General features: G+C 35.3%; 1 long non-coding RNA gene across 1 annotated transcript in view; it reads right to left on the bottom strand.

Moving 5' to 3' along the window:
* Nucleotides 1-848, bottom strand: part of LOC141498548 (uncharacterized) — a 32,471-nt gene extending 31,623 nt beyond the window's left edge. The window contains exon 1 of the long non-coding RNA XR_012471682.1: nt 756-848. This is a non-coding gene — a long non-coding RNA (uncharacterized LOC141498548). The remainder of the gene's footprint in view (nt 1-755) is intronic.
* Nucleotides 849-25,689: the final 24,841 nt, after the last annotated feature.

The following is a 25,689-nucleotide window of genomic DNA, read 5'->3' as shown; positions in this document are numbered from 1 at the left end:
AAGTTATGGTATATGAATTCCATGAAATAATATTGTTCTATAAGAAACCATAAATGGTTAGACTCTAGAGAATCATCGAATGACTTACAGTATCTGATACTGAGCAAAGGGAGCAGAACCAAAAGAAAAATGTACACATTAACAACAGCATTGTGAGATGCACAACCTTGATGGAAGCAACTCCTCTTAGCAGTTCAGAGAGCTACACCAACTGTATCAGACCTGTTATGGATAATGTTATCCCCCATCTGGAGGAAGAAAAACAATACATACAAAGCACAACAACAACAACAACAACAACAACAAAACCTCTTCAGAATCTTTTGAATGCTTTATAAAAATTATCTCTTATGTATCTTTTTCCCCTTAATCCTAAGCCTTCTTACTGAAAATAACTAATCTGTAAACATGTTTATCAAAAATATGTACATACAATCCTAACCTGACTGTTCATTGCTGAGGGGAGGAGTGGGAAGGGAGGATGGAAGGAAATTTTGTAAATTAAAAATATACATGTGCATTTCAATGGAAATAAATATTAAATAAACAAGTAGGTTTATAACCTAATTATTGGGGAAGCTAAGTGGTGCAGTGTATAGAGCACTAGCCAAGCACTGACCCTGGACTCCAGAGAACCCAAGTTCAAATCCAACCTCAAATATTTAGTAATTGCCTAGCTGTGTGGCCTTGGGCAATTCACTTAACCCTATTGCCATAAATGAATTAAAAACATAATCTAATTAGTAATTCTTTACCAGCTGCCCCTTGGTGGTGCCATCCTCTCACAAAAGACCCAGTTGAAACAAATTTAATTATTTATCTGAGATCATTTGTTTCTCTTTTCTTCCTTCTTTCCTCTCTGTATAAATGAGGATATGTCATATTCAGGTTTGTTATCTTACCTACCAACTCTGAGCCCACTATGCCATCACAATGCCCAATGAAATGCAAACTTTAGCTCACATCTCATGAATTCTTTATCAGGTATCCAGTGTTGCCCCAATAAGTGAATTAAAGAGAAAGAAACATGAAGTCTTTCCAATTCACATCAAGTCAACTGAAACCATTGAGGAATGCTCCAGAAAGGGAAACTCAAACTAATGGGTTTCTCTAGGGAGGGAATAAAATAATAGGGAATAAAACATATGCCTTTGCTTTCTTTGAAAAAAAAATGAAAAGGTAATGTCTTACTTTCATTTGTAGACTTTATGGTAACAAAATTCTTTTTACATTCATTATCAGACATCATTTAGTCTTCAACACTACACTGTAACATAGGTTTGATACATATAGAAAATATTAAATTGGTGTTCAAAGAAGAAATGACTTGTCCAATATCAAATCACTGTTGCCTCTTTCTAGAGAAGAGAATAATGCAATATAATGAAGGTGTAAATAATGAAAGTAAAGCCTGGTCAAGGGAGAGTTCATAACATCAGGATTTACTGGGAATAATTTTGAAATTGAACATAGGAGAGACTGTCTTCAGTAACCATTTGAGATTTACCCTATGGTATTGACAAATACCCTATCATATTTCCTTGTGGGAATAATCTTGATTTAAGTCTAACTAGATATTGTTATTCAGTAGAATATAGAATAATGCTTGTTGTTACATCATTTTGAATATCTTGTATTATTTTGATTTATTTTGATATCTCTTGAAAGAAAGAGATCATTTTATTCTACTGAATCAAACAAAGAGAAGGCAATAACAATTGTTTGTAAGCAATAAGTACAGTAGTATCTTGTATTTTTTATACTTTAATTGATAGTTTTTGAAAATATGCATCCTTCCATATTCATTGCATAAACCTGTTTATGCTTTACTCAAGCCTTCATTAGTGATGCCTTCAAGTGTGCATATTATTCTCATAACAGTTTTCACATGTTAGCAATATACATCTATACATTAGTAATTATTAATATTGATATTTCCTTGAGTTATTGGTAGAAATAACATTATAGCCATAAAATTTCCTATAAAAACTGGTCATTTGAGATTGGCAGTTCAAATGATTTCCTGAAGTCTATCCCATCACAATACCAGATTTTGGAGCAAAGAATGTGGAAAAGATTGAGTCAAGCCTCAGCATTAGAGTCAGTCAAATCTAGCAGAATAAGCCTTGTAATCAAAATTTAAAAAAAAAAATTACCTGTAGATTGACCATTTCATGATGAATTGTGTCCATGGAAATTAAAAAAAAAAATCAAAGAAAAAGGCATCACAGTACTTTGGTGCTCTCTTTTGGAACTCTCTTTTGTATTTTAATTGAATGTGTAGAAGTGGCAAAAAGGGGGACAAAGTGCTAAAAAATCTCTTAGTGTTTAGATTCAATATATTTACCTTAGTTTTGATATACTAATAAAAATATATCTGTTCAAAACAACAAGTCTTGATATTGAAGCCCTGAACTTTAGCAAACAATATATTTTTAAAAATTATTTATTCATTTTCAATGACTTTCCCTCCAGCTACATGCAAAAATCAATTTCAACATTTCCTTCCAAAAACTTGAGTTCCAAATTCTCTACCTTTCTCTGACCCCACTCCAACTCACTGAGAAAATATGTAATTTGGTGTAGGTTAAAAACTTATATCCATGAAAACCATTACTGCAAATTTCATGTTGTAAAAGTAAACATAACCCCCTCCCTAGTAAAAGAGAAATCTCAATTAAAATAATGTTCTTTAGGCTCACAGCATTCATGAGAAAAGGTAAGGCATTCACAACTGATTATCTTGCAATATTACTGCTTCTTTGTATAGGTTACATTTCCCAATGTATCTACTGGTATTTTTTTTTACTGAGAGCATCTATTCATTATTTCCCATAACAGAATAGCATTTCATCTTAATCATATACTACAGGGGCAGCTAGGTGGCACTGTGGATAAAGCACCGGCCCTGGAGTCAGGAGTACCTGAGTTCAAATCTGGTCTCAGACATATAATAATTACCTAGCTGTGTGGCCTTGGGCAAGTCACTTAATCCCATTTGCCTTGCAAAAACCTAAAAATAAATCATGTACTACAGTTTGTTCAGTCATTCTCCAACCACTAGGCATCCCCTCAATCTCCAGTTCCCTGACACCAGAAGAAAGCTGCTATAAATATCCCTATACATATAGATTCTTTTCTTCCTGTATTTCATCTCTTCTGGAATATAGATCAAGTAGTGACCCTGCTGGGCCAAAGGGTTAATAGCCCTTTGGGCATAGTTTCAAATTGCACTGCAGAATTATTCAATAATTTCACAACTCCAGACACTGCATTAATGTCATAATTTCCCTACATTTCTTCCAATATTTGTCATTTTCTACTTCTGTCCTATTAGTTAATTCAATAGATACAAGGTAGTACCTCAGAATTGTTCCAAGCCACATTTCTTATAGTAAGGTAGGATATTAAAAATATTTAAATAGATTTCATTGATAGCCTCATCTGAAAGCAGTTCATATCTCTTGATTATATATCTATCGGGGAATGACTCTTAGGCTTTATAAATTGGACTCAGTACTCTATGTTTGAAAAAAAAATGAGTGTTTTTATCAGAGCAACTTGTTTGAATAATTTTTCCCCACAATTGCCATTGATAGCTCTATTTCCCTCCATTCTATCTCCCATCCCCCTTTATTCTATTCTTACTATTCTCACCCTATCCTTCCTCAAAATTGTGAATAAACAATATTTTTGACAAAAAGAAATAACTAAACAACAATTGAAACTAAGTAGAAGGACAATATTTAGTGACTTCTCTGATAGGCAAATAGAATGATAGAGTTGTTTTTATTTATCATGTAGAGGTAAAAAAGTTTGAAGAATCTTTTTATTATATCTAATTAAACTACCTTTGTTAAGCATGTATAAACAAATCAGAAAATAATTGCAGCATATTTCTGTGGGTAGGGTCAAGACAGTAAATTGAAGTTGGAAAACTGTGGGAGATTTTTTTCTGAAACAACTTTAAATGAAACCTCTAAATAGATGTTAAAGCATCAGAACCCACAAAAAGGCAGAGTGAAGCAAATTCTCAACTCAAGATATTGTGGAGGAACTTCAGTTAGGTTTTTCTCATGTGGATCAAATGATAGTATAGCTTAATGTAGGTGAGAAAACTGGAACACCAGCAGGAGACTTTTAGCCACTATGCAGTTCAGGTCCAGGCTCTGCAGGTCAGCAGTGAGCAGTCTCAACCCTATCCTGGAACACCAAGTTCAAGTGCCAGAAACACTGGTACAATAGATGGGACTGAGTTGGGCTACATGAATGCAGAGAACAAACCTCACCTGAAACACTATAGCTAATACCATAGGTAGTCAGTAAACCAGAGACCAGAAACCCCAGCCCCAGCATAAAAATGTTTCCCAGCCCCCTTGCCCCAGAAATAGAAGTAAAATATCAAAGTAAGGAAAAAAGCAAAACAAAAAACAAAAACAAAAAAAAATTACTGTTCAGTGAGGGATAATAAAAATACCTCACAGTAGATGAAAGTAGTGGGAAAATGACTAAATGTTAAAATTGGTCTCTAATATGAAGAGGTCTCTTGGAAGCATTCCAAAAGGACTTTTAAAACTAATGAAGAAAGGAAGAAGAAAACTGGACAAAACAAATGGGAGACTTACAGGAGAATTATGAAAAAATGACTGTAGAAAACAATACCTTTAAAAGTAAAATTGAACAGACTTCCGGCCAAGATGGCAGAGAGAAGATGGGCACAGTTCTATTGTCTCCTGATATTTCCCCATCTATTATATGAAACAAACCTCTTAACAGAAATCCGACCCAGAAAACTCAGAAAGGAAAGCCAGGAGAAAGAACATCTACCAAAAGATTTGTCTCCTGCAGCAGCCTTGGGTGAATTTGGGTGGGTGAGTCTGTGCTCAGAGGGTTGATCAGCCCCAGATCAGCCAGATTAGCAGCTGAATTAGAGCCTGGGGAGTCTGAGGGCCTAAGAACTGGACTTGCAGGATCAGTGGTGGGGCTGGACAGGAGGGGATTGAATCAACTAGGGAGCAGAGGCACTGGAGTAGATGCTGTCCCTCTGGAGTTTGCCGACAGGGCTGGGGGGACAGTTCTGGTCCAGGAGAGCTGCAGACACCATGCCTGGCCTCCTCTGGTCTAAGGAACTTTGAGTCCATGCCTCCATTACTGCTGAGGCCTCTTCCCGGCAAGAAACAATTGCAGACTACTTCTGCCTCAGGCACAGATGTGTGAGCAGAAGAATCAGCCCAACTGACAATAGGGAGAGGAATACTCACCCCAAGGTAAAGCCCACCATCGACAGAAGGTAAAAGAATTCAATAGCTCCAACCTCTCCATTCAAGCTAAGGGAGAAGGCCTCAATCAATGTCACACACACTCCAGAGAAAGCAACCAGCACATCCCACTGGCCAGCCAGAGAAATTGCATTCAGTGAGTAAAGCCTCTAGAGATCCCAAGCCCCTGTGAACCAGCCCCTCCCCAACTCCAGGTCTTAGCACAAGGAAGAAGGGTCAGTGGAAAGGTGGAGTCATAGAAAAATTCTTGGAAGGAAAAGACCCTAACTCAGAGAGACCTAGAACCTCTGAGGAGAATACAATCTGGTTTTCAGCACAGAACGACTTCCTTGAAGAAATAAGGAAGGAGCTTAAAAATCAACTGGAAAATTTGGGAGAGACAATTAATACCATGCAACAAGAAAACAAATCCTAGGAAAATACAATTGGACAAATACAAAATGAGAATAAATATTTCACATCATCAATTGTACAAATATAAAATGAGACTAATTCTCTCACATCCTCAATTGGGCAAATGCAAAGAGAAAATAATTCTTGCAAAACCTCAATTGGTCAAAAGGAAAGCTCTTTCAAAAGTAGAATTGACCAATTGGAAAACGAGTTGCAAAAGGTTAATGAAGAAAACTCCTCCCTCAAAAAAAGAATGGAGTCTGCAGGAACTAATAACTCCATGAGACAGCAAGAGCCAGTTAAACAAAATCAAAATATAGAAAAAAATAGATTAAAATGTAAAATACCTCATCAGCAAAACCAATGACCTCAAGAATAGATTGAGAAGGGGCAACGTGAGAATTATTGGATGTCCTACAAACATTGAAGAGAAAAAAAAAAAGCCTGGACTTAATATTACAGCATCTATTGATGGAAAACTGCCCTGATATCATGGAACCATAGGGAAAATTAGTTGTTGAAAGAATGCATCAATCCCCTCCAGAAAAAGATCCTACAATCAAAACAGGAAGGAATGTTTGGCCATATTCCAGAACTATCAGATAAAAGAGAAAATCCTGCAAGCAGCCAGAAAGAAACAATTTAAATATCAAGAAGATACAGTAAGGATTACACAGGACCTGGCTGCATCAACATTAAAGGAGGGATCAAAGGGCAAGGAATAAGATATTTCTAAGATCAAGGGAGCTTGGCATGCAGCCAAGAATCCACTATCCTGACAAGCTGAACTTTCTCTTCCATGGAAAAAGATAATTCTTGATGAAAGGTCCAGAGCTAAATAGAAAATCTGAACACCAAACAGAAGGTTCAAGAGATACATGAAAAGGTAAAAAAAATGAGGGGGGGGTAAAAGAAAAAAACTGCTATCCAATAAGCTGATACTGGCTATATCCCAGCATTAGGGGAAAAGATTCTCATAAATGTTGAGAATTATAACTCTAACAGAGAGCATACACCTAGGCAAAAGTGAAGGATTCATAATCTATCCATGAGACTGATATACCATGGGATGTAACTGACTTTAACCCCACTTGGAAGAAAGACTCTAATAACTCTCAAGAATTTTAACTCTATGAGATAGAATATACTTACCTAGAAGTGACAGATACTCAGAATTTACTATGACTCAGATAGAAAGATCTAAAAAACACTACCTCCTTAAAAATGGGGACAGGAAGGAGACAGGATGAGGGAGGGGATTGAATGCAGTAAATGTCATTACAACAAGAGGTACAAAATACTTACAGTAATAGAGGGGAAGAAGGGAGGAGATGAGAAACACCTGAATCTTCTTCTCATCAGACTTGGCATAAAGTCAACTTACGCATAATTAGTTAATTTAAAAACATCTAAACTTTCAAGTATTAAAAGGGGATAAGGGGAGGGAGGAAGGAGAAGGGGAGGGGGAGGGGGGAAAGGGGAAGTAACAAAAGAAAGGGAAGGGAAAAGGGAAAAAGGAAAGGGGAAAGAAAGGGGAGGGGTGATATAGGAGGGTAAACACACTGAAGGGGTTGGTATTCAGAAACAAAATACTGGGGAATACAGATAAGGGAGAAGGGGGAAAATAAAAAAAAGAGGGAAGATAGCATGGAGGGCAATAAAGAGTTAGTAAACATAAATTTGAATGTGAATGGGATGGACTCTCCCTTAAAACATAAGCAAATAGCAGAGTGGATTAAAAACCAGAATCCTACAATATGCTGGTTACAAGAAACTTATTTGAAGCAGGGAGATACATATAGCATAAAGGTAGAAGGTTGGAGGAAAATATATTTTGCTTCAGCTGATGTAAAAAAAGCAGGGGTAGCAAACCTTATCTCAGACAAAGCAGCAGCAAAAATAGATAGCATTAAAAGAAATAAGGATGGAAACTTTATCCTCCTAAAAGGTACCATAGACAATAAAATTATTTCAATACTAAATATATATGCACCCAATGAGATAGCATCCAAATTCTCAGAGGAGAAGCTGAAAGAACTACAGGAAGACATTGACAGCAAAACTTTACTAGTGGGAGAACTCAACCTCCTGCTCTCAGATATAGATAAATCGAATCATAAAATAAACAATTAAGAAGTTAAGGAGGTAAATAGATTGTTAGAAAAACTAGATATGGTAGACTTATGGAGGAAATTGAATGGAGATAGAAAGGAATATTCTTTTTTCTCTGCAGTACATGGAACTTATACAAAAACTGATGATGTACTAGGACATAAAAACCTAGTGATCAAATGCAGAAAGGCAGAAATAGTGAATACATCTTTCTCAGATCACAAAGCAATAAAAGTCATATGCAATATTGGGCCAAGTACATGTAGACCCAGAACAAATTGGAAACTGAATAACACCATTTTAAACAATGAGTGGACCAAAAACACCAATTATAGAAAGAATTAACCATTTTATCCTAGATAACGATTGTAATGAAACAACATACCAAAACCTATGGGATTCATTCAAAGCAGCTCTCAGGGTATATATTACAGCTGTAAATGCTTACATGAATAAATAGGAGAAAGAGGAAATCAATGATCTAAACATGCAATTAAAAAAATTAGACAAAGAACAAATCAAAAATCCCAAATTATATTCCAAATTAGGAATTCTAAATATTAAAGGAGAAATTAATAAAAGCAAAAGCAAAAAAATATTGAATTAAAAATAAAATCAAAAGTTGGTTTTATGAAAAAAACAATAAAATTGATAAACCTCTGGTCAATTTGATTTAAAAAAAGAAAGAAGAATACCAAATTGCTAGTATCATAAAGGAAAAAAGTGAACTCACCAACAGTGAGGAGGATATTAAAGTAATAATTTGAAATTATTTTGCTCAACTCTATGCCAATAAATTTGATAATCTAAGTGAAATGGATGAATATTTTCAAAAATATAAGTTGCCCAGGTTAAATGAAGAGGAGATTAAATACCTAAACCACCCTATCTCAGAAAAAGAAATTCAACCAACCATCACTGAACTCCCTAAAAAAAATCTCCAGGGCCTGATGGATTCACAAGTGAATTCTACCAAATATTTAAGGAACAACTGGTTCCAATTTAATGTAAACTCTTCAGAAAATAGGGAAAGATGCAACTCTGCCTAACTGTTTCTATGAAACCAATATGGTGCTGTTACCTAAACCAGGAAGAGTTAAAACAGAGAGAGAAAATTATGGGCCTATCTCCCTGATGAATATAGATGCAAAAGTCTTAAATAAAATCTTAGAAAAAATATTAAAACAAGTTATCCATAGGATAATACATTATGATCAAGTAGGATTTGTCCCCAGGAATGAAGGGTTGGTTCAATATTAGGAAAACTGTTAGTATATTCAATTATATCAACAACAAAACTATCAGAAATTTTATAATCATATCAATAGATGCTGAAGAAGCTTTTGACAAAATGCAGCATCCATTCTTACTAAAAACACTAGAGAGTGTAGGAATAAATGAAGTGTTCCTTAGAATAAAGAGCAGTGTCTATTTGAAACCATCAAATACATTATATTCAATAGGAAGGGGCTAGAGGCATGCCCAATAGTAACAGGGGTGAAACAAAGGTGCCCATTATCACCACTACTATTCAATATCATATTATAAATGTTAATTTCAGCAATTAGAGAAGAAAAAGAAATTGAAGGAATTAGAAATGGGAAAGAAGAGACGAAACTCTCACTCTTTACAGATGACAAGAAATCATCCAAAAAACTACTAGAAAAAATTAGCAATTTTAGCAAAGTTGCAGGTTATAAAATAAACCCTCATAAATCCTCAAATTTTCTATTATTTATGTCTAGCAAGTTACAACAGAAAGAGCTAGAAAGAGAAATCCCATTCAAAGTAACCTCACACAATATAAAATACCTGGGAGTCTATTTTCCAAGACAGACTCAGAAACTTTTTGAAAACAATTATAAAACACTTCTCAACCAAATTAAATAAAATTTAAATAACTGGGCAAATATCAACTGCTCATGGATATGTAGAACTAATATAATAAAAATGACAATTCTACCAAAACTAAACTACCCGTTTAGTGCCCTACCAATCAAAATTCCAAAAAATTACTTTGATTAGTTAGAAAATATTGCAAGTGAATTCATATGGAGAAATAAAAAGTCAAGAATTGCCAGGAGCTTAATGAGAAAAATTGCAAAATAAGGTGGCTTAGCCCTAATCTAATCCTGATCTAAAATTATACTATAAAGCATCAGTCAGTGTTTTGTATTGGCTAAGAAATAGAGTGGTGGACCAGTGGAATAAACTAGGTGCAAAAGCAGGAGATGATTATGGCAATCTGCTGTTTGATAAACCTAAAGAGTACAGCTATTGGGATAAAAAAACTCTCTCTTTGATAAAAACTGCTGGGAAAAATTGGAAGCTAATATGGAAGAAACTTATATTAGACCAAAACCTAACAACCTTTACCAAGATAAGATCCAAAGGGTTACAGGTCTTAGACATAAAAACAATACTATAAGTAAATTAGAAGATCAAGGACTAGTTTATCTGTCAGATCTATGGAAAGGGGAGCAGTTTATGACTAAGGAAGAGTTGGAGAACATCACCAAAACCCAATTAGATGATTTTGATTATATTAAATTAAAAAGCTTTTACACAGATAAAACCACTGTAAGCAAGATCAAAAGAAATGTAGTAAATTGGGAAACAATCTTTACAAATAATGATTCTGACAAAGGGCTCATTTCTAAAAGTTACAGAGAAGTGAATCATATTTTTGAAACATAAAGCTATTCCCCAGTTGACAAATGGTCAAAGGATATGTAAAGGCAATTTACAGATGAGGAGATCAAAGCACTCCTTAGGTATATGGAAAATTGCTCTAAATCATTAATTATTAGAGAATTGCCAATTAAAACTTCTCTGAGGTACCACCTCACACCTCTCAGACTGGCCAATATGACCAGAAATGATAATGATCATCATTGGAAGGGTTGTGGGAAATCTGGGAAACTATTATACTGTTGCTTGTTGCTGTGAACTCATCCAACCTTTCTGGAGAGAAATTTGGAACTATGCCCAAAGGGCAACAAAAATGAACATACGCTTTGACCCAGCACTACCACTACTGGGTCTATACCCTGAAGAGATGATGAAAAAGGGTAAAAACATCACTTGTACAAAAATATTTATAACAACCCTGTGTGTGGTAGCAAAGAATGGGAAATCAAGTAAATTTCCTTCATTTGGAGAAGGGCTTAGCAAACTGTGGTATATGTATGTCATGGAACACTATTGTTCTATTAGAAACCAGGAGGGATGGGATTACAGGGAAGCCTGGAGGGATTTGCATAAACTGATGCTAAGTGAGATGAACAGAACCAGACAAACATTGTATACCCTAACAGCAACATGAGGGTGATGTTCGACCCTAAAGGAATCACTCATTCTGTCAGTGCAACAATCAGGAACAATTTTGGGCTGTCTGCAAAGGAGTATGCCATCTGTATCCAGTTAAAGAGTTGTGGAGTTTGAACAAATTTCAAGGACTATTCCTTTTAATTTAGAAACAAAAACAGATATCTTATTGTCACATCTTCTTATCTCTTAGACTTTTTTTGACTCTTCCTTAAGGATATGATTTCTTTCTTATCACACTCAATTTGGATCAATGTACAACATGGAAACAAAGTAAAGAATGACAGATTGCTTTAAGTGGGAGGGTGTGGCGAGGGAAGTTAGATTGGGGCAAAAATTGTAAAAGTCAAATAAAATCTTTAATAAAAATTTAAAAAAGTAAAATTGATAAAATGGAAAAAATTATTTAAATTTTAAAGGCTTAAAATGGCAACCTATAAAAGGAATGATACTCATCAGAATGTAAAATTAGCCAACTGGAAAAGGAAATTTTAATGCTAACTAAAGAAAATAAAAACCCTAAAAATTATAGCTGAACAAATACAAGCTAACTACTCTATTTACTAACAAGATTACATGAAAGAAAAGCCAAAGGCTGGAAATCATTTAAGAAAATGTAAAGTACCTCTTAGGAAACAACCTGGAAAATAGATCCTAGAAAGATAATTTACAAACTATTGGTCTACCAGAAATCCATGATCAGAAATGAGTGTAGAGAGTATCATGCAGGGATTTATGGAAATCTTATATACTAGAACAAAAAGATAAAATCGTTTTGGAAAGAATTCATCAATAATCTCCAGAAAAGATGCCCAAAATAAAATCTCCAAGGAATATTGCAGCCAAATTTCACATTTTCAGCTAAAAGATAAAATACTTCAAATTGCCAGAAAGTATCAATTTAAATAGCAAGGATACATAGTCAGGATTATACAGGATTTAGTTTCAATATTAAAAAATCAAAGGGCCTAGAATATGATATTCTAGAAGGCAAAGCTTCCTGGCTTATAACCAAGAATCAACTACCCTGTAAAATTAATCATATTCTTTTAAGGGGAAAAGATTATCTTTCAAGGACTTTGAAACTTAGCTGATTAAAAAGACTAGAACTGAAAATAAAATAAAATCATCAAATATAAGACTGAACAGATGTGCAGAAAGTTAAACAGGAAGAAAAAATATTTTTCAGGAAAATTAAGGGGGAAAAATTAGTTAAGATCAAATGCAAAGAGGGGTGGAGCCAAGATGGCAACAAGAAGGGATCCAATCTTAGGAGGTCTCTCATAAAAACTCATAAACTAAGGACTTTAACTAAACTTTCGAGAGAGAGAACCCACAAAGGGACCCAGTGAGGCAGTTCTCCTACTCAGGGTAACCTGGAAAAGAACAGAAAGGCTCTGCTCCCCAGGATCGGAGGGGCAGCCTGCCCACCAGATAGGAGGCCCACCAGAGCAAAAGAACTTCAGCCTCCTGGAGGCAGCCCCAGGGCGCTGGGAGCCGTGGCTCACAGCCACGGGGGAGTCTCCTGAGCTGCACCCCTGGGAGCACCGGGCACAAAGTGGGGGAACAGCAGGGGACCTCTGCCAGAGCGAGCACGTGGAGCCCAGCCCTTGGGGCACACAGGGAGCACCTTGGTCTTTCTGCAGCCCAGAAACAGGAGCAGGAGTTAAGCAGGAGCCTCCAGGTCATGAGCCCATTGAGCTGAGGGAGGGGAGTGAAGAGAGAGAGACTGCCGAGCTCGGTCCTCTGCGCCTGCAACAGGACTCTGGGTCTCTGACCACATTCAGATCCTGATCACAGTCTAGGCCCCCCCATAGAGCAGCAAGGCACCCCCCCCACCTCAGCCCCATGGAAGAGGGAGGTGCTTATGGTCATTCACAGACCAGGAGGGAGGACAGAGCCTCACACACTGAGACCCTTGTGGGAGTGCCCCAAAAGCTCAGGAAGCACCCCAAAAAACAGGCTTAGGCTGGGAAAATGAACAAGCAAAGAAACAAGAGGAAGACCATTGAGAAATATTTTGCAAATGAGCCCAAGAAAGATCAAAATACTCAGTCTGAAGATGAGGAAGCACAAGCTCCTGCATCTAAAGACTCCAAGAAAAACAGAAATTGGACTCGGGCTATGATAGAGCTCAAAAAAGACTTTGAAAATCAAATGAAGGAGTTGGAAGAAAAACTGGGAAAAGAAAGGAGAGAGATGCAGGGAAAGCATGCAAATGAAGTCAGCAGCTTAGTCAAGGAAATCCAAAAAAATGCTGAAGAAAATAGCATGCTAAAAAACAGCTTAGGTCAAATGGATAAAACAGTTCAAAAAATTATTGAGGAGAAGAATGCATTAAAAAGCAAAATTGGCCAGATGGAAAAAGAGATAAGAAAACTCTCTGAGGAGAACAAATCCTTCAGACAAAGAATAGAATTCAGGTAGATTGATGAATTTACCAGAAATCAGAAATCAATACTTCAAATCCAAAAAAATGAAAAATTAGAAGAAAATGTGAAATATCTCATTGAAAAAAACAACTGATATGGAAAACAGACTGAGGAATGATCATTTAAATATTATTGGAATACCTGAAAGTCATGATATGGAAAAGAGCCTTGACATAATTTTCAAAGAATTACTACAGGAAAATTGCCCTGATATTCTAGAAGCAGAGGACAAAATAAAAATGGAGAGAATCCACCAATCCCCCGAGAAAGAGATCCCAAAAAACCAACTCCCAGGAATATTATAGCCAAGTTCCTAAATCAAAGAGAAAATATTACAAGCAGCCAGAAGGACACAGTTCAAATATCTTGGAGCTGCAGTCAGGATCACATAGGACTTAGCAGCAACTACACTGGAAGCTCTTAGGGCTTGGAATACAATATACCGGAAGGCAAAAGAGCTTAGAATGCAGCCAAGAATGAACTACCCAGCAAGGCTGAATGTCCTCTTCCAGGGAAAAGGTGGACTTTCAATGAACCAGGGGAAATTCAAATGTTCTTGTTGGAATAGCCAGAACTGAACAGAAGGTTTGATCTTCAGATACAGGACTCAGGTGAAGCATGGAGATTGGGGGAGAGGGGAGAAATATCAGGGACTTAATGAGGATGAACTGCATGTATAGAAAAATGATACTGATAATATTCATATGAACCATCTCAGTTAATAGAGCAGGTAGAGGGAGCTTTTATAGTTGAAGCACAGGGGAAAGCTGAATTCGAAGATAAAATATGATGTAAAAATGGAGTCAATAGGAAAAAAAGGGAAATGGAATGGGAGAAAGAAAAAGGAAAGGGGGAACAGTCCCAGATATTTCACATAATAAGATTTTTTTTATTACAATGAGCTATTGCAATGATATGGAAGGGGGGAGGCAAGGGGGAATGAGGGAACCTTTGCTCTCATCAGAGGTGGCTAGGAGAGGAAATAGCAAATATACTCAATGGGGTATAGACATCTGGAGTAAGAAGGAGTGGGGAGCAGGGGGAAGGTGTGGGGATGTGAATAAAGGAGGAGAGGATGGACCATGGGGGGAGAATGGTCAGATATAATACATATTCTGTTTTAATTCTTGCAAGGGGCTGGGATTGGAAGGCCTGCCCAGGACCATAGGGCCAGGTGGATTCTGGGCCTAAGGGTTGGTATGGGGGCTCAGGGCTTTTTGGCCTCAGGACCAGGGATCTGTCTGCTGTGCCACTCAGCGACCCTACAGCAGAGTCAGAGTGAAAGGAGAGAGAAAATGTAGTACATGGTAGTAGAGAAATAAGAAATGAGGGAGTTGCGATCACCAATGGCAACTTGGAAAAATATGGAAGTAACTTTTGTGATGGACTTATCATAAAGAATGTGATCCACCCACAACAGAGTTGATGGTGTTGGAACAAAGACTGAAGCACATTTTTTGTTATTATTATTTGGGGGGAGGGTGCAGAGCAAGTGGGGCTGGGTGGCCTGCCTGGGGCCATATAGCAGGGTGATCTTTGGGTGTCTGGGGGCGGATTTGGACCCAGGTGCTCCTGGCTCAAGGGCCAATGCTCTGTCTGCCACCCAGCCACCCCTACTATTATTACTATTTTATTGTATTTTGGGTCTTTTTTTTTTTTCTTCTTTTTGGTTTTTGCAGGGCAGTGGGGATGAGGTGGCTTGCATGTCACATGGCTGGGTGATTATTGGGTTTACGAGGCTGGATATGGACTTGGGTGCTCGTGGCTCCAGGCCTGGTGCTTCATGTATTGTGCCACCTGGCCATGCCTACAATTATTACTATTATTTTTTTTTAATTTTAATTTTTTTTCTCTCCCCTTTACTTTTTTTGCCCAAACAAGTTTGTCTATATTCATGGGGGTGAGGGATATTTTGCTTACTTGTAAGCAAGAATATTTTATTAATGTAAAAAAAAACATTTGTACAAAATGAGAATAAAAAAATAAATGAAAAAAAAATATTTGACATACGGAAGGGAAAAAAATATCAAATGCAAAGAAAATAACTCTTGAAAATTGTATTTCTCATGAGGCAGATGAAGGGAATATAATTGGCAGAATATGTGGGTATTTCTATTGGTAAAAATGGAGAGAAGATACTAAAACAGAGGGTGTCAGTTTTAAATTGTTGTGATGAATGTGAAAAATTATGATGTGATGATGTTTATGTCTCTTGAGAATTGTACTTCTATCAGGACAATTGAAAGAAAGAATTTTTGACAGGGGATTGGGAATAATGCAGGTATAAAACAATTAATACTTGTAAAAAACATTATATTGGGAAGAGAAGGTAGAGGTATTAGAGGATAGTTAGCAGCATAAGAAGAGGCAAAAAGGACCTGTTATAGTGGAGGGAAAGTTGGGAGAGTGTAAACACTGATCTAATCTTATTCTTATCAGGTTGACTCAAAGGGGGAATGATTTACATTACAAATGGATTTAGAAATTTATCCTATCCATAGGGAAATAGGAGGGAACTGGGGAAAGGATACTTTGAGCCAAGCAACAGTGAAAAGGAAATCATTGGTGAGGAGGAATAAGGGCAAAGGAGAAAGAAAAATACAAATATGAGGGGAAAAGATAGAGGGTAAGATAAAGTCTTTGCACAAATAAAACTGTAGAAACTAAGATTTAAAAGAATGCAGAAGGCTATAAAATAGTATTTAGAGCTTGTGTTTATGAGAAATAATGAATGGACAGACTGAAAAAGTCTGAATTGATACCCACTGAAGTAAGTTCAACCATGAGAATATTATTCAAATTAACACCAACATTGTGAGATTAGTCAGGGATTTGTCTGTTCTCTCCCTCAAATGCCTTGCAAGTACCTTTATTTTTACTTATTTGTTTTTAAGTTATTGCAAGGTAAAGGAGTTAAGTGGCTTGCCCAAGGCCACACAGCTAGGTAATTATTAAGTATTGGATTATTAATAGGCTGGATTTGTACTCAGGTACTCCTGAATCCAGGGCCAGTGCTCTATCCATTGTGCCTCCTAGTCACTCCATGTAAGTATTTTTCAATAATGACTCTTAGCCAATTCTAAAGTAGCAGAACCCACAAAATAATTGAGTGGAACAATTTTCCTGCCCAAGACAAATAAGAAAATGAGCTGAAAGGATCTGATGATCCAGGGGAGAGAAGAGTGGTACAGCACTGGTTGGCTGAAACAAATCAATTTGGAAGGTCAGCAGAAAAAGTTTTTTGCTTTAAAGTACTACACAGTCCCGTACAGACCTCAGGAGCCCACCCCTGCCTCTGATGTATCAGGAACAGTCCTTAAGCATCACTGAATCAACAGAAACAGCTACTTCTGAGCTCTTGGTCCACAGACAGTAGTGAGTTTAGAACAAGATTACAGAAGTCACTTTTCTCTCACAGGATTCTGTTGTTTTGCGCATCCTCAAATCTGGTTTACAGTCCTGGGAAGAAGATCAGGAACACAACAGGGTTTGCTTGCAGCAGGGGAAGGGCAGGAACCTCCTCAGATATCTAGGACAGAAAGATGTGTTTGTGGTAACCCCTGGACAGAGGAGTAAGTGTGACAACCTCTCCTTAGACCATGAGAACTTGAAAGAATTGAAAACTTGAAAATCTCTAAAGGTATCCCTGAAAACAGCTGCAAAAAAACTCATAATTTAGAAGAATGTACCTTCCACCATGAAGGCAAAATTCAACCATAATATAAAGGTAAAATCTAGTAATGGGTTGGGGAAATGTTCAAGCAACAGAAGAAAAGAATTCTGATCAGTGGCAGTTACTATGATGATCAGGAAGAATAAAATACTCAGAAGAAAACAAAATTGCAACTTCTACATCCAAATCCTCCAAGAAAATATGAATTTCTCTAAGACCACCAGAGAGAGATTGCAAAAGGATTTTTCAAATCAAGTGAAGGAAGCAGAAGGAAATTTGAAAGGAAAAATAAGAGGGTTATGAGAAAACCATAAAAACTGATTCTGCAGCTTAGTGAAACAGACACTAAAAATGCTAAAGAAAATAACATTTATGATGTTTTTAAGACACTATACTGCATGGAATGGGGAAAAAAAATGTCCAAAAACCAATGAGCAGAATTATGCTTCAAAGAGAGTTGTCCAAATGGAAATGGGGATACAAAGCCAAAAAAATGAAGCACTAGAAGAAAATGTGAAATATGTCATTGAAAAAAAACTGACCTGGAAATTAGATACAGGAGAAAGAATTTAAAAATTATACAACTATGTGAAAGCCACAATCAAAAAAATAAAGAGCCTAGATATCATTTTTCTAGAAATCTACTTGTAATAATGACCTTTACATTCATATTATCCAGTCTTTCCCAAACTGATGGGATTCTTCTTAATTTCCAGTTCTTTGACACAAGGAGAGTTCTGATATCCTAGAAGCAGAGGTTAAAATAGAAATTGAAAGAAGCCAATGATCACCTTCTGAAAGAGATTCCAAAATGAAATCTTTCATGAATAATATATTCAGCAGACTCAGAAACTTTTTGCAAACAATTACAAAAACCTTTTCACACAAATAAAATCAGATTTAAATAACTGGGCAAATATCAACTGCTCATAGATAGATCAAGCTAATGTAATAAAAATCACAATTCTACCAAAATTAAACTACCTGTTCAGAATTCCAAAAAATTACTTTAATGAGTTAGAAAAAAATTGTAAATAATTTCATATGGAAGGTTGAGAATTTCCAGGGATTCAATGAAAAAAAGTACAAAAGAAAGTGGCTTAGCCTTACCATATCTAAAATTATATTATAGGCCTCAGTCATCAAAACTGCCTGGTATTGGTTAAGAAATAGAGAGATAGATCAGAGGAATAGACTAGGTGCAATAACAGGAAATGATTATAGTAATCTACTGTGTGATAAACCCCAAAAGTCCAGCTTTGGGATAAAAACACTCTCTTTGATAAAAAATGTTGGGAAAATTGGAAGTTAGTATTGCAGAAACTTGCATTGGACCAACACTTCACACCATTTCCAAGATAAGATCAAAATGGATACAGGATTTAGACATAAAAAACAATATTAGAAGCAAACTATGAGATCAAGGAATAGTTTACTTGTCAGATCTATGGAAAGGGAAACAGTTTATGACCAAGGAAGAGGATTAAAAACAAACTGGAGAATTTTGATTGCATTAAATTAAAAAAAAGGTTTTACACAGACAAAATCACTGTAACCAAGATCAAAAGAAATGTAGTAAATTGGGAAACAATTTTTACAACTAGTATTTCTGACAAAGTATTCATTTCTAAAATATACAGAGAACTGAGTCAAATTTTCAAAAAAAAAGTCAAGCCATTCTCCAATTGACAAATGATCAAAGGATATGCAAAAGCAATTTGCAAATGAGGAAATCAAAGCAATCCGTAGTCATATGAAAAATTGGTCTAAATCACTACTTATTAGAGAAATGCAAATTAAATCATCTCTGAAGTACCACTTTACACCTCTCAGACTAGCTAATATGACCAGAAAGGACAATAATCAGTGCTGGAAGGGATGTGGGAAATCTGGACACTAATGCATTGTTGGTGGAGCTGTGAGCTCATCCAAACTTCTCGAGAGCAATTTGGAATTACTCATACCCTTTGACCCAGCAATACCACTACTGTGTCTTTATCCTGAAGAGATTATGAAAAAGCGTTAAAACATCACTTGCACAAAAATATTCATGAAACAATGGAAACAATGTAAAGACTAACAGACTGCCTTCTGTAGTGGGTAGGGTGGAGGGAAGCAAGATTAAGGGACAGATTGTAAAATTCAAAATAAATATCTATTTTATTTAAAAAAACATTATAGAGAGAAAAAAAAGAAAAAAGAATATTGTAGTCACATTTCAAACTTCCCAGAGCAAAGAGAAAATACTATAATACAGCCAGAAAGAAACAATGAAATTATCATGGAGCCACAGTGCAGATAACACAAAATTTTGTAGCTGTTTCATCAAGTGATCATAGGGTATACAATATTCTGGAAAGCAAAAGAGCTTCAATTCCATCCAAAAATCAACTACCAGTTAAACATAATACACTCTTTCAGTGGAAAAGATGTATATTCAGTGCAATAGGGAACTTTCTAACGTTTTTGATGAGAATACCAGGGTTAAACACAAAATTTTATTTTCAGTTATAAGACTCAAGTGTTGTACAAATAGGCAAACAGGAAAGAAAATTCATAAGGAGGTTAGTGTTTTTGAACTACTTATATTCCTACATTGGAAGATGATACTGATTACTCATATGAACTTTTTCATCAGGGAAGTTGGAAGCTACATACACACACACACACACACACACAAAAGACACAAGTGGGAGTTGAAAATGGGAGTAGTATAGTCAAAATATGGGGATTAGGGAGTAAGAAGGGAATGTAGTAGGATAAAGGGAAAGGGACATGTAGAATGGAATAAATTATTTCATGTAATGAGGACAAAAAATAAGTTCTTTTCTGGGAAGTGGAAGAGAGGAAAGTTGAGGAGAAGTGAGTGAGCCTTATTCTTATTGAAATTGGCTCAAGAGGGAATAACATACTTAATCAATTGGGTTTCATAATCTGTCTTATCTTAAAGGAAAGTAGGAGCGAAAAGTTTTGCAAGTAAAGGAAGCAGATGATAGAAGGGAGGAAAGACTGTTATAAGGTGCAGTCAGATTCAAATACAATGGAGGAGGGACAATATGAAAGGACAGAAAGTATAGAACAAATGGGAGTGGGGGGCAATATGGTGGAGGAGAATATAGATAACTATAACTGCAGAAAAATATTGAAATTAGTTTCTCATTTCTCAAACATTAAAACTGAGTAAAATTTTAAAAGACACCATTCCCCAATTGACAAATGATCAAAAGATATGAACAGCTTTCAAATGAGGTTATCAAAGTTATTCATGGTCGTAGTAAAAAAAAAAGTCTTAACTCACTATTGTTAAGAGAAATTCAAATTAGTACAATGCTGATATACTACCTTATGTCAATTGGGTTGGTTAACAGGACAGAAAGAGAAAATGACAAATATTGGAGGGGATGTAGGGAAAATGAGACTTTAATGAATTAATGAAGGAGTTGTGAAATAATTCAACCACTCTGTAGAACAATTTGGAATTATACGCAAAGGGCTATAAAACCATGCTTACCATTTCATCTAGCAATGTTATTACCGAGTCTATATTCTAGAAGAGATGAAAAAAGAGGAAAGAAAAGGATATACATACATACATACATACATACATACATATATATATATATATATATACATATGAATATTGATGGCAGCTCTTTTCTTGTGGTAAAGAATTGGAAATTAGGGGTGGCTAGGTGGTGCAGTGGATAGAGCACTGGCCTTGGAGTCAGGAATAATTAAGGTCAAATCCTGCCTAAGACAATTAATAATTAACTAGCTGTGTGGCCTTGGGCAAGCCACTTACCCATTAGCCTTGAAAAAAAAGCAACCTAAAAAAGAAGAACTGGAAATTAAAGGGATGTTCATAAATTAGGGAATGACAAAACATGTTGTGATATGTGAATGTAATAGAACATTATTGCAGGTAGGTTTCAGACAAAAACAAACAAACAAAAACCCAAATACAATCTGGAAATAACTGTATGAATTATTTTTCAGTGATGTGAAGGAGAATATTATACACCTTTACAACAATGTTGTGGGATGATCAACTTTAATGAGCCTTATGTCTTTTCAACAATACATCAGGCAAAGTCATTTCTAAAAAAGCTTGTGAAGAAAAATGACATACAAATTCAGAGAAAGCTTATGGGATATGAATGCAGATCAAAGCATATTATTTTCACCTTTTTAAATTATTTTTGTTTGTTTTATTTTTTCCTTCTAGCGATTTTTCTCTTTTTATTCTGATTCTTCATCACAGTGTGACTATTATGGCAATGTGTGACATTATTTGCTATTCTATGATTGGGGAGGGGAAGGGTATAGAAAGAAAAGCATAAAAATGAATGTTGAAAATTACTTTTGCATATACTTGGAATAATAAATGCTAACATGATTAATATTACCAAATGAAAAAGGAGCATAAATGCTTAATGAAGAAAATAATTCATTAAAAATTAGAATTGAGCAAAAGATTGTTAATAACTTTATGAGAAATCAAGAAACAATAAAAAAAGCAAAGGATGAATAAGTAGAAGACAATGTAAACTATTTGTTAGGGAAACAAAAACAATTGAACTAAAAGTCATGATACAAAAAGAGCCCAGATACCTCTTTTTGAGAAATTATCAAGGATAAATCCCTTGATATTCTAGAACCAGAAATAAAAATAGAAATTGAAAACAAAATTCACCAATCACCTCCTGAAAGAGATACAAAAAATGAAACCCAAGGAATATCATAACCAAATTCCAGAACTTCCAGATCAAGAAGAAATAATTGCAACTAACCAAAAACAATTCTAGTATCATGCAGCCACAGTCTGAATAATACTAGATTTAGCAGGTTCTATTTGAAATGATTCAGGGGTCTGGGATAAAATATGACTGAATGCAGAGGAGATAGAAAATCAAGAATAACTTACTTCACAAAGCTGAGTTTCATCCTTCAGGGTAACAAATGAATTAGAAGACTTTTATGCAATCTTCATGAAAAGGGCAGAAGCAAATAGTTAATTTGACTTTTTTATTTTTTGGTTTTGTTCTTTGCCACGCAATAGGATTAAGTGACTTGCCCCACACAGATTGGTAATTATTAAGTGTCTGAAGTTGTATTTGAACTCAGGTCCTCCAGAATCCAGGACTGGTGCTCTAGCCACTGTGCCACCTAATTGCCCCTTAAATTAACTCTCAAATACAAGATAGGAAAGAGAAATCATAAGGTAGTTACTAAAAGTTACATCCCTATATGGGAAGATGATACTGATTACTCTTTAGAACTTTTTTCATTATTAGGACAGTTAAAAGAATTATATATTGACAGAGAGCATAAGTATAACTTGAATATGAAGATAAATTACCTAAAAATAAAAGTAAACAGTGAAAAATAGATATACCATATGAAAGGGAAAAGTGAGTTTAAAAGGGAAAAATTATGGCACATAAAAAAAGACAAGAAAAAGCATTTACAATGAGGGGAAGATGGGAGATATGATGGAAAGTGTTCAAAAATGGAATAACATACACACACTCAACTGGGCATAGAAATCTTTCTTACGTAACAGGAAAGTAGGAATGGAAAGAGATAAAAGAGGGGGGGCAGCTAGGTGACTCAGTGGATAGAGCACTGGCCCTGAAGTCAGGAGTACCTGAGTTCAAATCCGTCCTCTGACACATAATAATTACCTAGTTGTGTGGCCTTGGGCAAGCCACTTTAACCCCATTGCCTTGCAAAAAAAAAAAGAGAGAGAGAGAGAGAGAGAGATAAAAGAAGGGAAGGGGCAATAAAATGTAGTACAGATTGGAGTAGGGCTAGCCAGAGCAAAAGGGTTTTGAGGAGGGGGGACAGGTTAAAAGGGGGAGAGAGAGAGAGAGAGAGAGAGAGAGAGAGAGAGAGAGAGAGAGAGAGAGAGAGAAAGAACGAGAGAGAGAGAACAGAATAAATGGGATAATTTTGAAGGAAAATAGAGTTAGCAATAGAGACTGTGAAAAATATTGAAAAAATTTTCTCTGATGACAGCATCATTTCTTAAATATATACAGAACTGAGTCAAATTTAAACAAAATAATCATTCTTCAATTGATTAATAATAAAAAATTATGAACAGTTTTCAAATGAAGTAATCTATAGTTATCTATGGATAAATAAAAGTGCTCTAATTAACTACTGATCAGAAAAATGCAAATTTGAACTATTCTAAAATATTGCCTCAGTCCTATTAGATTAGCTATTAGGACAGAAAACAAAAATTACAAATTTTGGAGGGATGTGGGAAAATCAAGACATGTTGGAGGATTTGTGATTTGATTCAAGCATTCTGTCAAGAAATTTGGAATTATGTCCATAGAGTTATAAAACTATGCATAATTTTTAACCTAGAAATATTAATACTAGGTCTGTATCCAAAAGAGATTAAAATGGAAAGGAAAATATTGCCTATATGAAGAAAAATATTTAAAGTACCACATTTCCGGTGACAAAGAGTTAGAAACTGATGGTATGCCCATCAAGTGGAAAATGATTAAACAATTTGTGGTTTCTGATTATGATGCAATATATTCTGTTATAAGAAATGAGCAGGATGTTCTCACAACCTGTAAAAACTTACATGAACTGATGTGAAGTGAAATGTACAAAGTAACAGCAATATTGTGATTTGATTGGCAGTGAATACAAGCTATTCACTGCAATAAAGCGATTCAAGACAACCATGAAGGACCAATGAGGGAAAATATTATTCATGCCCACAGGACAACTGATAGTGTTTGAATACAGATTGAAGCATACTTTTAAAAAATATTTATTTTTATTTTTTTGTGGGGAGCAGGCTTCTATGTTTCCCTTCACAATATGACTTAGGAAATATTTTCCCTGACAACAAATGTAAAACATATTGAATTGCTTGTCTTTTAAATGAGGGGTTTGAGGGAGGGAGTAAGGGATAGCATTTAGAATTTGAAATTTTAAAAATATGCATTAGAATTATTTTTATATGTAGCATAAAAATAAAATACAAAATAAATAAAAGAAAAATAATATTACTGCTAAAATATGAATTGTTAGTTTCTCTGCTTTATCTGGGAGACAACTCAATGAGATGTCTGAACTGTAATCTCTTATCACTACTGTGTTGTGATTCTGTATTTTTTTAAATTTATCTTTTTTATTCCTCTTCAGATGCTCTAGAGTAGGTGTGTCCAACACATGGTCCACAGCCCACCTGTGACTCTCAAAGTCCATTTATGTGGCATTATTACACTTAATTATTATCCTCATTGGTATAAAAGGTTTTATGATAGTCATAAAATATTAAATTCCAGTCTTGTCAAGATTTTGTTGAGTGATGCAACCCAGAAGAAATCTAAAAAGATTTCAGTTCCTTCCTCAATGACTTTTACCCAAATTCTCTGTCATACTTCTGTTTTCTGCTTCCTGGTAACTCCGAAGTATGTTGTTTTAATAATCAGAGTAATCACTATACTCTTTTTAAAAATTATTTTTCCTGAATATAAGATTTGTTTACCAAGATATTTCAATCATGGATTTTATCCTAATTCTCAGTGATATGTACTCAGTCATATTTCTTTTCTCACATTCAGACTTGTATTTCTTCATCTTTGCTTCCTACATTTTTGTTAATTCATATGAACACATCTGAAGCCCAGGGTTTTATTACTCTTTCCTCATGTAAAAGTCAGAAATAGAATGCCCTGCTAAGAGAGAATTTTATTTCTTATGATCAATGAATAAAGATTTATTAATTTGCTATTAGAAACTTGGAAATGTTCAAAGTATATAGGATACTAATGGAATACATGAAGAATCTCTACTCGCAAGAACCTTAGAACATGGGATTCTGTTGAAGGAACATAAAAATAAAATAATTCTAACATACATGAGAATTTAACATTTTAATTATTCTTTTAGATGTAACTCTTTTTAATATGGCATATTTTAATTGATGTTTTATTTTATTTTCCAATGATATGATATGAAACATTTTCAGCATTTATCCACATGCATATGCTATTTTTGAGTTACATAATTGCCTTTCACCCTTTCTTCCCACTCTCTTCCCCTCAGCGGAGAATAGTCAGATGAATATTGTACATACTCATTTGAGTTTAACATGCTTACTGATTAGACATTTTCAGTATGAGAATTTAAGATTAAGGGAAAAGAAAGATAATCATGACATAGGAAAGAAATATATAAGATAAATTTTTAAAAAGTGAATGTGGATTCTGAAAGTTTATTTTTTGTTTGTTTATTTTGTTTTCCTTTTCTTCCTATGGATGGGGAAAGCATTGTCCATAGGGCAGTCTCCTAAGATTGTTCTAACTCTCTGAACTTCAGAGAGGAGCTGCATCCATCAAGGTTGATTGACTCACAATGTTGTTGTTAATGTGTATAATGATCTCTTGGTTCTGTTGCCTTTGTTCAGCATCAGTTCCTGTAATTCATTCCATGCTTC

The sequence above is a fragment of the Macrotis lagotis genome, chromosome X (genome assembly GCF_037893015.1).
Source record: "Macrotis lagotis isolate mMagLag1 chromosome X, bilby.v1.9.chrom.fasta, whole genome shotgun sequence".
Taxonomy (NCBI): Eukaryota; Metazoa; Chordata; class Mammalia; order Peramelemorphia; family Peramelidae; genus Macrotis; species Macrotis lagotis.
This window is presented reverse-complemented; position numbering and strand designations above follow the sequence as displayed.